The sequence below is a fragment of the Microtus pennsylvanicus genome, chromosome 15 (genome assembly GCF_037038515.1).
Source record: "Microtus pennsylvanicus isolate mMicPen1 chromosome 15, mMicPen1.hap1, whole genome shotgun sequence".
In the NCBI taxonomy this organism is placed as follows: Eukaryota; Metazoa; Chordata; class Mammalia; order Rodentia; family Cricetidae; genus Microtus; species Microtus pennsylvanicus.
This window is the reverse complement of record NC_134593.1, coordinates 63,524,600-63,538,028: the sequence shown is the minus strand read 5'-3', so window position 1 is coordinate 63,538,028 and position 13,429 is coordinate 63,524,600.

The window sequence follows — 13,429 nt, the reverse complement described above, 5'->3', positions numbered from 1 at the left end:
GTGTATGTGTGTCTGTGCAGGCATGTGGGCATGAATGTTATGGTTTCAATAGTCATATTGATAACAGCTTCTAATTCTTCGCGACCAACAGGTCTGATTAGATTGTTCACCTGGTCCTGGTGTAACTTTGGTATGTGGTATTTATCTAAAAAGGTGTCCATTTCTTTTACATTTTCCAGTTTTGTGTCATACAGGCTTTTGTAATAAGAGCTAATGATTCTCTGAATTTCCTCTGTGTCTGTGGTTATGTCCCCCTTTTCATTTATGATCCTATTAATTTGCGTATTCTCTCTCTGCCGTTTGATTAGTTTGGATAGGGGTTTATCAATCTTGTTGATTTTCTCCAGGAACCAGTTTTTTGTTTCATTGATTCTTTGGATTGTTTTCTGTGTTTCTATTTTGTTGATTTCCGCCCTCAGTTTGATTATTTCCAGTCTTCTACTTTTCCTAGGTGAGTTTGCTTCTTTTTTTTCTAGAGCTTTCAGGTGGGCTGTTAAGTCTCCAATATGTGCTTTCTCTGTTTTCTTTAAGTGGGCACTTAGTGCGATGAACTTTCCTCTTAGCACTGCTTTCATAGTATCCCATAAGTTCGAGTATGCTGTTTCTTTATTTTCATTGAATTCAAGCAAGACTTTAATTTCTTTCTTTATTTCTTCCTTAATCCAGGTATCGTTCAGTAGTTGACTGTTCAGTTTCCATGAGTTTGTAGGCTTTCTGGGGGTAGCAAATTCTAACTTTAATCCATGGTGATCTGATAAGACACAGGTGGTTACTAATATTTTTTTGTAACTGTGTAAGTTAGCTTTGCTACCGAGTATGTGGTCAATTTTCGAGAAGGTTCCATGAGCTGCAGAGAAGAAGGTATATTCTCTCCTATTTGGGTGGAATAATCTATTGAATTCTCATTGAACTGGATATATATGTATATAGTTGTGAGCTCTCTGAGAACAGAACACAGGTCATCTGCAAGAGTAGTATGAGCTCTTAATTGATCAACCACCTCTTTAAGGCCTGAAATTTGTTTTCTGAACCATGAAGTTGATGTTAATATATTTTGGGGTTTTTCATAATGCACCTTTTAAAATATTTATTTATTATTGATTTAGGTGTCTGAGTGTTGCCTGCAGTTAGGCATACCATGTACATGCAGTGCCCACAAAATCCAGAAGGGGACAGTGGTGCCTTGAACCTGGTTGAGCAATATCATATGATTTCTGGGCATGGTTCCTCTGCAAGAGCCACCATTGCTCTTTAGAGCTAAGTCATCTTTTCAGACCACAGAATTCAGTCTTGACCTATTCTCAATTATTTAGAAATCAAGATTCTATTCTACATTCCTGATTCTGCTACTCCTTGCTTCAGGTAATAGTAATATTTTCATTGACCCTAAAATTAATATATAATTCCACAAATGTATCCAAACTGACATTCCTGAATATTATATATATATATATATATATATATATATATATATATATATATATGTAAATTGTTTTCGTTTTAATTTATGTATGGTATTTTTCTACTATCTATTTTGTCTCCTTTTGTGTGGCTTACCCACCCCAGAATTTGGTGAGTTTGTGCAGCCTTCCTTAGGTGCTACCACTCTGCCATATTATACAGTACAAAATACAAAATCTGCTACCAAGCTCTTACAACCTTTCAGCATGCAAACTTCCAAATCAAAATTCAAAGGTATCTTGCTTTCATATGGCATAGCAAACAAAGTCTACATTAAATGATTTCATAATTTGCTTATGCTCAGTAAGTATGTAGAGCATGCATAAAGTCAGAAATAAATATAACAGTTTCTGCCATTTTTGAGTTAATTATAAATGCCTCTTACATTAGTATCCCCAAGCTTAATTGTGAATTCAAAAACACAGAGCAAACTGAAACTCTATCAATACTTCAGTTTCATATTCTTTGGGGAAGGGATGGAGGTAGAAAATAATGAAGAAAAAAGAAATAGATAAAATATCTTGTTATTGTTCACCGACTTGTTATTTAAATTCACACCATCTTTTAGGGTTTAATAACAATGAAGACCTTTAATAAGAAAATGCTGCTAACTACAAGATTAATTGTGCTGCCACTTGCTTGTGCCCAAAATCAAAATCCAATTACCATGAGAACAAACTTCAGGATATACAATCTCTATTGAAGTTCTTTCTCATTTCATGCTTTCTGTGAAGAAAATAGATCAAGCATTTATCCTAGTAAATAGAACTTGAGAGATATTTTCTCAGATTGTTATCCACAATGCATCTTGACACATCCCATTGGGAAAGAAGGCACAGAGAGATCAAACCTCTTTCGCAGGATCTCAGGTGCTGTGAATGCAGTTGAACTCTATCTAGGATTCAAGATGGCACTTCGAAGTCCTTGTTCTGTCCCCCTCACCTGACCCGATCTCTTTCGATAAATGTCACAAAGACATTTGACCTACACATATCTTTGGATAAACAAATGAGAAAATAGGGTTTTTTTTAGACAAAAATAATTTTATAGTATTGATTTCTTAAAGTGCCAGATATTTATGAAGGGCTGCTAGGTACTGGGTACCATTCAAGATTTTAGGAAGATATTTGTTAAACAAAAACAAACAAATAACACAACTTTTCCATTTATGATGTACTGATTTAGAAAAGAGATTGATGAATACATATATATTATTTAATAAATCTAGTAATAAAAACAAGAAGGATATCCCAAGGGAAAAAAAGCTATACTAGAAATATGATTGTAGAGGCCTAAAAAAAGGCTTTAGTTTTCATTTATATAAAAGGGGTTATAACAATTAGAGGAATCAAGCAAGATATCATTGGTAGAACAGATATAACTATAAACATAGGTGTTTCAATTTAATATCTTGACCCCTTACTGCTTCAGTACAGAGAAGAATGGATTTCATTTTTTATCAGCAAATACAACAAACTTGCCATAGTTGGAAAATACCTGGAGGGTAGAGAAATGATCAGAATTTTATTTCTTTATATTCTCTCCACCTATTCTACTTGCCTTCTTACTGTTAAAAACTAATATCTAAAATCAGTTAGAAAACTCCTCTGTGAGGCAGTTCTTAGTAAAGCATTAGTGCTCACGGCAGGAGGCTACTAACAAGTAAAAGGAATCCAAGGATATCCATCTCTTATGGCCCAGTAGTGGTCCCAGGGCATTACACTAACAATTTGAGGAAACAGCATAAAGAAGTTAAGGGTGAATGCTTTCTGCAGAACTCTGAAAGGTATATGTGTTTTCTACTTATCATCACTTCATGCCGAGTTATTGATGGTTCTGCCCAATGCACAGTTTTTCACTTCAACATCCTGCAAGCCATGCCATAAATTTAATATTACCAATTAAAATGAAAGTTAAAAATAGTTATTATTTTTAAATTGCACTTTGTTACCCAAGATCTATTTGCAAAAGTATTCAACTATAAATAAAGGTAATTTGACATAAATCATTTATTTTTCTGATAGATGTGTGGCAAATATTAAAAGGTTTATAAAGGGTATCCAGTATAGTTCCAATAGCTTAAGTAATAATTTGTATATCTGTTCTTATTATGTATCCATCCCAAACTTATGATAGTTGGTGTTCTTACACAAGTATTACAAGATGAATACATACTATAAAATTTACTTTTCCTAAAATCTAAATGGGGTTATTTCCAGTTCACAGGTTCTCAAATACTTCCATTCATCATACAAAAAAAACCCAAAACTGAGCTCTAAGTTAATACTGATTATCAATAAAAGTAGATCTCATAATGGCAGTAATATACCACCATTGCTTTATGATAAAACACATGGAAAACATTAACACTAATGGGAGAGTATAAACAACTAGACAGTTTTTGAACACTAGAATGAATTCAGCCAAACATTAATCAATTTTGGAACTTTTTCATGTTAGTGAAAAAGCAAAAATAAAAATAAAGACAAAAATATTTATTTTGATTGCATTATCTTCCAAGCTCATGCTATGATGAAGAATAGCTGTAGACAGTGGCCTGATTCCTTGTTGTCAGAGTAAGCAGGAAACTGGAGCAAGTCGTGGTAGAAATGATAGCAACTAGAAAGTAACAAGCCCTCAGAAACCCTTGCAGAATTTATTAGACATGTTTTGATATAGTTGAGTAAATCAAACAACGTTGGGGTTAGACATGATCAAAACTAAATTACTTTCATTATTAGCAATAAAAAATGTTACTACATAAAGAACTCTCAGGTTCATCAGGTTGATAAAAGCTAAAAATGATTTCCTCTCTCCATTTTTGTTATTCTCTATCTTTTATGATTTGGTGACAAAAGAAAAATATTATAATTTAAGTCATCCTATGTTTATTTTATATTTCAATTATTACTGAAATTGTAAATATCAATTTTTTGAAAATACCAGAAGTTGTCATTTTATTTCAAATTAAGTGGTGTTTTCAAAGCCCATTTAGAGAAGGTGCTGCTCCCTATCTGAGCAAATGGAATGTAATCTTACTTTGGGTTGAGACATGCCACTACCCCCTCCTTTAAGAGTTAATACTTATGGAGTTCGAGGAGATCTGGAATGGAAGAAAGAAATGAGGATGGGAAGAGTTGGGAGATCAAGAAAAAAACACCCGGAGAGATGTTAAAATCAAGAGTCATTGTGGATAGAATAGAAAATTAATAAAGTAGAAACTTCCTAAAATATATACATTGATGAAGTGATCTAAATAAATTTGCCAAATAATGGGGCAGACAGAGACCCAACTGGCCATTTCTTGTTCAAAAGTGAAACATCCTGAACTGGAATTTGAATATATATAATTGAGTTACTGGCCAAAGGGGTCACAAGGGAATCCTCCCAAAAAATCGATGCTGTGTGCCAAGAATACAGGTTGCTCTCCACAAACTGACAAGATGGCATTTAACAGAACTCATTGAACATGTGAAAGTTAAGTTGTTTCCTACATAGAAATTATTGTGTAATAGCATCTTTGGTACTGGAAGACACTCTATTCACTGTCAAACAATTAAAATAAAAATCAATCCAGCCACAAACCAATTGATCTACAATAGAGTTCAGCATATCAGATATACTAGGACGGTGGTAGTAAAAAGCTTATTCCCGTAACAAAATCCTATCTGATTTGACCTAAGGCCCACTCCATGAGATGAAACCCTCCCAACAGTGGTTATGTGGTCGATAACCTGAGACTAAATAGGCCATGGGCCTAGGAATAAACCAAATACAGCCATCTAGCTTTCTAAAAGACAGTAGCAATAAAATGACTCCTAGCAATATTCTTTAATGCTCTTAGGTCAGTGCCTTGTCCAGTAACCATCAGTGAAGCTTCTTTCTGTAATAGATGGGCACAGTCCATACATTATGCAGAGAGTGAGAACCCTTGAACACTCAGCTCTAAATGGGATGATGATTCATTCCACCAACTTTTTTCCCTCGGAGGCTCAGGAAACTCAACAGAAGGGGCAGAAAGAGTATAAGTGCCAGAGGAACTGGCTAAAACTGAAAAACAAGCCTTCTAAATCAGCACAAACCAAGCTCATATTAACTCAGAGAGACTGAAAGAGCATGCACGGGGTCTTCATGGGTTGCTACCAGTTTCTCACTGTTTATATTATAGCTTCTAATTTAGTGATTTTTATGCGGTTTTTGGGTTTCTGAATGAGTGGGTCTCTGATTTTGTGCCTTCTCTTAGGCTCTTACCTTTTGGTCTGCCTTATCCAACTTTGCTGTGATCTTTTTTTTTCAGTATTTCTTTTTGTATTATATTTTGTTATATTTAAAAAGTGAACAAATGAGTGAATTACCATTTCATACAATTTTGATGTCTTACTTATTGTTTCATCCTACTATATTATATTTTGTTATGCTGTGTTTTATTTTATTATTATTCTTTGAAAACCTCTCTGTTTTCTAATGACAGAGAGAAAGGAAGTAGATAGAGATGTGGGGAGTAACAAGGAAGAGTAGCAGGGGAACATAAGCAGAATATAATAAGTGAGGGAAAATCTATAAGAATCATTAAATATTATCTCATTGATTTTGTTGATGCCGTGTACTTGTTGCTGTTTTAATTGTGACATTACTAAGAGGGCAGCTAAATATTCCCCCTTCCTAAAATAATCCCATGAACCTCTCTGTTCGGCAGTACAGTCAAGATTCTCATTTCTGACTGTTCCATAACACTCTTTATACTGGCCTCCCTCTTCTCTCCATCCTCTTCCTCCTCTCCATCTTCCCCCATCTCTTCATCCTCCTCTTACTTCTTTTCCTGTGCAGAGCATAAGAATCCTTTTCCAGTGCTATGGACATCTTCCTCTTTCTCCAACACTTGCCTTTTGCCAAATGGCTTCTTATCCACCATGGTGTTGGTTTTTATTTTGACTTAACACGAAAGCCATGGCTCTCTCTCTCTCTCTCTCTCTCTCTCTCTCTCTCTCTCTCTCTCTCTCTCTCTCTCTCTCTCTCTCTCTTCCTCTCTCTGTCTCTTTGATATACCTTTCCTAGAGAAACCTCCAGAGATTTACTGCTTGCCTACACTGGAGGTTTTCTCTTAATTTCACATAAATTTTACCAAAGTTTCCTTTTGAGTCCATTCCTAAATTATTTTATTAATCCAAGATGTTTCCAATTTCCTTGGTGATCACAAAAAGACCTTCTCAAATTTTCAATGACATATTTTCTTGGCCATTTGGTGATATCACAGATGCTCCTCTGAGGGTACAAGTGACCATATTCCAGAAATTTTGCTCACACCTAAGGGTATATCAAGCAACATTCTAATGTTGTTATTATTATTCTAAGATACAGTACATAGTAAGGCATATATACTTCCCTGCTTTGGGTTAATGAATTCATTTCTTCTCTGTTTTGTTGCTTTGCTATCCTGGGTCTGTGTATATCTTTTTTTTTCTCTCCTATCTAAAGGGTACCCATGTTTCCCACTGTTTCCACACAAAAGTAAATCAGGTTATTTTTAAAAAGAGGAGGAAGCTGTCTACATTTATTATGTGATATGCAAGAATGAAGATTGGACATATTTAAGATGTAGAGATCAACACAAGCTCAAGGTAACCATTCGGCTGTGTTTTCATCTTATTTAATGATGGTAACAAGATAGTGGCAAACATGTGACTCAGCTGCCATTTTGGCTAGTGGCAAGATCAATATATCAACAAGTGCATAGGGTAAAAAACAGAATCAAACACAAAATTGGGAACACTCATAATTATTTTGTTGATGCCAGTGAATCCTCAGGGGCTGACTTTATCTCTAGAATTTCCTTTGTTACAGGCATTCAGAAAACATCCCATTTTTACTTCCACTATTTTTTCTATTTTTTTTAAATCTTCCTGGATGCCTAGATGATTGCAAAAACTATGGACATCCTTGGAACTCCAGCATGGGTGATCCTTTAATGTGATAGTGTCAATGAATTTTCTATATCAAACCAAAAACCTAATATGAGACTTGAGATTTGATGGAGTGTAAAATAATTCTATTATTCTTTAATTTCACAAATTTCATATGTCAAATCTCTTTTAGATATTTGCAAGGTTATCTACAACAAATGACATAAAGTAGAATATTCTGCAATTTACTAACCCCCATAAACCAGATATTTCAGACTCAGCGGAAAACGGAAGCTTATGGCATTTATAATATAATAATCCCCTATCTATACATTAACAGATGTTTTTCAAGGAAAGTTGAAGAAATTTATCTTAAAATTAAACAATAAAATATTTCTTTTAAATAAAAACAAATTGGATATGGTGATTTGAATAAAACAACACACTGACTCACTTGTTTGAATGCCTGGCAGATAGGGACTGACACTACTAGGAGGTGTGGCCATTTTGGAGGACATGTGTCATGGTGGAAGTGCACTTTGCGTTCTCATGTTCAAGTTATATTCAGTGTGGGATGTGGTCCCTTCTGCTGCCTGTGGATGTAGAAACCTTAGCTCCTTCACCAGCATCGTGTATTCTGTCATGTTACCCATCACGGCAGTAATTGAGTACACCTCTGAAATTAAATGTTTCCCTTTAAAGAATTGCCCTGGTCATGGTGGCCTTCACAGCAATAAAAACACTAAGAGAGTGAGTGTTGATAGCATTGATCGCACATTCATATTTATGCATTACCTTTAAATCCTTAAATGTTTCTTAGATATATTTATTTTATTATTTTATGTATGCTAGTCTTAGGCTTAATGTGTATATATGCACACATGTCTAGTTCCCACAAAGAATAGAAGAGGGCTTCAGATTTCTTAGGACTGCAGTTGTTCATGGTAAGTTGCCACCATGTTGATACTTGGAATCAAATCCTGGTCTTCTGAAGAACAGCATTGCTCATAACTTCTAAGACACCTTTTTTGATCTAGAATTCAATTCTTAACATTTTAAACAAAATGTGATACATGTTTTTTCAATAATATTACTGTAATATTTTGCTGAAAATTTTTTAGCATTTAAGGATTGATAGCATAAAATATCTGCAAAACTCTTTATACTGATATTATTTTATAATTTACACTAATCTTTGTATTCATTATTAAATGTGAATTTGAAAAAAGTATATTATTTTAACATTCTACAAGTTACTGTTCATTTTTCTTAATTCTTAAGAACAATAACAAAAGCTTCATATTCTAGTGCAACTTTTGATAAAATTAAGAAAATAAACAATTTCCTCACTAAATTTGATCTATATGTCTATTTATGAATAAAATTTAATGAATAATTAAACTTAATATTTTATTTTATGCTTATTATTCTTAACTATGTACCAATATATTTTTTAGGATGTTTGTTGTATTTATTCTAAGGAGTATGGTAAAGCACTCTGTACCAACTTGATGATGGTTAACCATTATATATGAAGAGTATCACTAAAGTAAAATTTTAAAAATAGATTATAGTCAGGTGTAAGTAGCTCGATGGTGACACAATCACAAGATCATGTGGAGGAGGAGACGGTACATGATTTTCTGGAACTGCAGTTGCATTCAGTTGTGAGTTTCTATATACTGGGAATGGAACCCATATTCCATACAAGAACAAGATTTTTAACTGCAGAGACAACTTTTGAGCCCTTGATAATATGTTTTTTCTATATAGTAGGGGTAGCTCTACTTATAAATAAACATCACATACATTACAGAGTAATGAAAAAATGCTATTACTGGGCAACCTGGGCCAACTTCATTTCATCTGTTCAAATAAGGGAAAACTGAAAAAATTACATTGAAAGTTCCCCACTGGGTGGTTAGTAACTGTTATCTTTGACACCAGGAGTTGTCCCCTCAAAATCATCTATATTTATATTACACTTACATTATATCAAAATTAATTCTATTTTACTACAAAAGAACTTAACTAATAAACTTATGTATAATTATCATCATAATCTCTAAGTAAGTAATCATATAAAAGGTAATAATCCAAAACTTAAAATAATATAAAGAATTATAAAATATTGAAAATGTACTGTTCTGTAAATTTTACTATTATAGAGATGAAAAATTAAAACTGATTTTTGATTTGTCTCTTGAAATGATATTTGTACATTGACCGTTGATTCTAAAAGTTTAAGTAGGTATAACTATAATAATAATCAGTATTATATACCAAGTCTATTAACTTTTAATTTCCCCAATTATAAACTTTAAATGTCAACATATGGCTCCTAATTATCAGTTGACCAAAGATAATCTTCACAATTTGGTGAATCTCATATTTTTAATATGTTTTATTTATGGTAAAAATATTGATGGTAGAATAAGTCTCAAAAAAAAAAGAACTGGTGACAGAGAAAGGTTAGAAAAATCAACAAAAACAGTCTGTTCAGGAAAATGTCATAATGAATATCCTTACATTTATGTTAATTATAAGTATTCCTCATCTTAATTATAAGTATTAAGATGAGGAACATTATAACTTATGTAAAACTTAATTTTGGATTCTAAGTTAAAAAATCTAAACTTAGCTACTATCTCAGTTGTTTTCTTCAATTTAAGTGGCAAAGATTTCTATATACATATTTCAAACTTTCTCACTTAAAAAACCAAAGCCAGAATGTGCCTATGGGACAAAGTATAAAAACCCTCTACAGAATACATCTTGGATTACCCTTTAATGAAATGTAGAATATAGATTTTCTTATCTCCTCTGAGATGAAAAAAACTAACGAGTATATGACTCCAATGAAATAAAATTGAATTGTATTAATTTTCTATATGGACATTTTTATATAATAAAATTCAATGTCAGTGCTACCTTGCTCATTACATGGAGAAATATGGGTACTATAATTAGCAATGAGTTTATTTTCTAGCATACTAGGCAGAAATGTAACCCCCCATAGGATGATAAAAATGGAAAAGCAAATTAAAATGGATTTGAGCCAGGGCATTGCTAGATCAATATCTGGCACACATAGACCTGCTTAGTAAAAGTTCTATGTGTTCAGCAGTCTTACTCCCCCAGCAGACGGACCAACTGCAACCTTTGCATATTTGCTGAAAAGGCAATGAATAAAATTAAAGGAACAAAAATGATTAACTCTCAAAAATGGCTTCATATTAAAATGCAAAATATATCTTCTGTAAGACTTAGCAAATATTTCTCCATAATTTGAACAAATTAGAAGGAATTTATGATAGTTCTATTTTCAATGTGCTTTTTTTAAACTTTTGTACAATTAATTTAGTGCCTAGCTATTAACAACATTGCCATGAGCATAGGTGGTTATTAACAATAAATGGTTAATAATAATTAAATGACAACTCATAAATCTTTATATGTGATTAGTTTCCATCTGAAAAAAAAAATTGCTTCAGAAAAAATTTTCTGCTTATAGTGTTCTACTCTCTAAATGAAAGATAATCTTGCATATGTGACAAAAGAACTCATAAGTCTACTGACTTAAATAGAAAAATATGTATTTCTTTTGTATGCATGTAATTACATTTTTGGTGCAATATTTTAAGATGTGTTACATTTGTTTATACGGTGGAACATTTTAATGATGTGAAGTTGTATTGCAGTGTATTATGCTGCATTTGTTTATTTCTGTGAATCTGTGATACTCCTACCGTTTAAATATCTGATTGGTCCAATAAAGAGTTGAGCTGCCAATAGCTTGGCAGGAAAGGATAGGCAGAGCTGGCAGCAGGAAAGAATAATTGGAAGGAGAAATCTGGGAAAGAAAAGATCAGGTAAGAGCAATAAAGAAGGACATCAGGGGTCAGCCAGGCAAGCAGCACAGCCAGACACAGAATAAGAAGGAAAGAGAAGGTATATAGAAATAGAGAAAACCAAAAGCCCATGGCAAATGATAGATGAGATCATTTCAGTTTAGAAAAGCTGGCAAGGAACAGGCCAAACCAACCTCATGCATTTATAAATAAGAATAAGTCACTATTTGTGATCAACTGGGAGTAGGTTGGTGGCCCCCTAAAGAGTAATAAAACAACCAACAGCAGATATTTTCAATCATGTATGCCTAGTGGAATGGGTAATTATAATTGATTAATGTATGTTTTACCTCTATTTTATTTTTATAGTGAGAACACACAAAATCAATGTATGATTATCTTCAAAAATACATTTGTCCTAATTCTCTTAAATTCTCTAGGATCTAATGGTTATTATTCTTTTTATCCTATGGGAACTCTTTGTGTGTGTGTGTGTGTGTGTGTGTGTGTGTGTGTGTGTGTGTGTGTATGCCATACTTCACTAAAAATATGCATATCAGTGTCTTACATGTTATGGTAAATGACAGGATATTTTTCTTTGTTTATTTGGAGTAATAGTGGTGTCTGTGAATAAATATTTATTTTACATGCGTATGACATTTTGCTTATGTATCACATTCATTAATCTAGTCATCTTTTAATCAAAAATGGGGGCTTGATATTAATATCATGAAAACTATAATTTTTTTCAGTATATGCAATGTATGGATATCCCTTCACACTTCCAATTTTCAGTCTTTTGTACTCTGTGGGGGCAGTTATTTAACCATGTGGCCATTCTGATTTCCACCTTTGCAAACGCTGTGCAGTGCACACACATTTGCTCTAGCAAAATGCAAGTGTTCCTTTTTCTTGTCATTTTTCTCATCACCCGTGTTATCACTTTCACACCAGTTATCCATTAAACTCTGAAAGAAAAGGAATACCTTCTGTGGATGGGGAAATGGAGAATATTGTTGTAGTTGGGTTGAAAGAAAAGGAAGGTGGTAACATGTTGGAGAAGCAGGTGGTATAACTGGATGCTTGAATGCAAACTTGTTTTGTGGCATTCCAATTTGTGAAATACTTAATTACAATTATCACTATATTAATTTCTCCTATATTCTGTTAGCCAGGTACATTGCAGTTTTCTAACAAACACTACACAGTAATCAATGTACCATCCACATATGGGGCAGATATTACAAAAAATATACTAAATCAAACAATGAATATTTTGGAACTTTTTAAGAGCCCTCTGAGTAGTAAATTAAAATGTGGTTGGACAAATGTATATTGTCTACATTTTCAGAAAGAATATGGCAATAGTTAAATTATGTCTCTTTAAATATATATATGTTGTTGTTCTTGAAAAAGAAAACTATAGCCAGGCGATGGTGGCGCACACCTTTAATCCCAGCACTCGGGAGGCAGAGGCAGGCAGATCTCTGTGAGTTCGAGACCAGGCTGGTCTACAGAGCTAGTTCCAGGACAGGCTCCAATGCCACAGAGAAACCCTGTATCAAAAAACAAAACAAAAAAAAAAAACCTATATACTTTTGAGGTATATTAAATTTATGTACACATTTTATTTTTAAGCTGTCCTTTGAATGATAATTGCACAGCACTCTTTTCAATTAGAAATATCTAGTTCCTCTGCATTGAGAGACGTTTTACACATTTCAATATATATGTGGAAATATATATCTATATATCATCTATATATCTATATATCTGTATATCTGTATATCTGTATATCTATATATCTATATCTATATATCTATATATATATATCAAGGTGTTGTCATAATTCTTCTCAGACCTTATAGTTTTTAAAATCTTATCCTGGGCCTGGAGGTGGTGATGCATGCCTTTAAAGCATCACTCAGGAGGCAGAGGCAGGCAGATTCTGAATGTGAAGGCAGTCTGACATTCAAAGCAAGATCCAGGACAGTTAGAGTTTTTACACAGAGAAACCTTGTCTTATTAAAAAAAAAATAAGAAAAAATCAACAAGAACAAAACAAAATCCAGCAACAACAACAACAAAAAAACAAAACGAAACCCTTCTCTTGTTTATCTTTCTTGTTGTATACTTGCTAGTTATGTGTGTTTCAATTGGAATTTGAACTTTAATATATTAGTGTTTAAACAGTTTTCTGAAAGGAAATGAGAAAAT